This window comes from Arachis duranensis, chromosome 8, assembly GCF_000817695.3.
Source record: "Arachis duranensis cultivar V14167 chromosome 8, aradu.V14167.gnm2.J7QH, whole genome shotgun sequence".
In the NCBI taxonomy this organism is placed as follows: domain Eukaryota; kingdom Viridiplantae; phylum Streptophyta; class Magnoliopsida; order Fabales; family Fabaceae; genus Arachis; species Arachis duranensis.
The window spans coordinates 27164774-27166146 of record NC_029779.3 but is presented as its reverse complement, the minus strand read 5'-3'; positions in this window follow the sequence as shown (position 1 = coordinate 27166146).

Sequence of the window (1373 nt, the reverse complement as noted above, 5' to 3'; positions counted from 1 at the left end):
AGCAGTTTTGATGTGTTTAAAGTAAGATCATCAATAATAGCATGCAAGTCCTCAATGGTCAAATCATAATAATTTACCTCATCAAGATTGTTGTTTCCAGCCATGAAACAGTCTTTGTCATCTCCTTCAGATTCTTCTTCTTCATTTGAGTCATTCTCAAGGTCTTCCCAAGCTGCCATGAGTACTCTCTTCCTTTCCTTCTTTCCTTTGTCTTCCTTTTTGAGCTTTGGACAGTTTGATTTGAAGTGTCCAGCCTCCTTGCAATGATGACACGTCACCTTGCTCAAGTCTATTTTGTGCTCCTTTGAACTTGAACCTTTGTATTTGCCCTTGCTCTTCATCATTCTTCTAAATCTCCTAGTAAAAAACAAAAGCTCGTCATCTGAAATACCATCACTAGACTCACTCTCTTTCGGTTCTATTTGTGACTTGAGGGCTATTCCCTTTTTCTTTGAGTCTATGTTTGTGTGTGTGGCTTCATAGGCAAGGAGTTTTCCTCTCAGCTCATCATAAGTTATGGGGCTTATGTTGTTACTCTCGGTTAGGACAGTGGCAGTGTTTTCCCACTCTTTTGTGAGGCTTCTAAGAAGTTTTCTCACCAAGGTTTGTTCTGCATAGTTTGTACCAATAGCATCAAGGTTGTTGATTATGATTGAGAATCTCTCAAAGGCTTCATCAATGCTTTCTCCATCCTTCATGCTAAACATCTCGTACTCTTTTTGCAGCATATCAATCCTCGTTTCTTTGACTTGTTTGGTGCCTTCATGTGTAACCTAGAGTTTTTCCCAGATTTCTTTGGCTGTCTTGCATCTAGACACCTTCCGGTACTCTTCAAAGATGATAGCACAGTGAAGAAGGTTGATTGCTTTAGCATTCAGCTCTATCTTTTTTTTGTCATCTTCATTCCATTCAGCTTCTTCTTTTGGAGTCACCACTCCATCAGCACTTGTTTTTGTTGGGATCTTTGGACCGCTCACAACGATCTTCCATAAGTTGTAGTCAATGGATTGGATGAAGATCCTTATCCTTTCTTTTCAGTAGGAATAGTTCTTCCCGTTGAAGAAAGGTGGCCGGTTGTTTGATTGGCCTTCAGTGAGGGTGTAAGCAACTGTGGTTGTGCCCAAGTTGTTCGCCATTGGATCTTTGTTCCAAGCGGTTAAGCTTGATTCTTGAGACCTTAGCTCCTGATACCAATTGAAGGTTGTGGTAGGCTTAGAGAAGGGGGGGTTGAATCTATGCCTTCCTTGTTAGTTGCTGTTATTACCCTTTTAAATAACTTTGCAGTTTTGATTCTGTTTGAACTCAGCAGCGGAAATTTATGAGACAATTTATTTTTGTCTCATGAATATCAGAAAATAGAACACAGCAGAGAA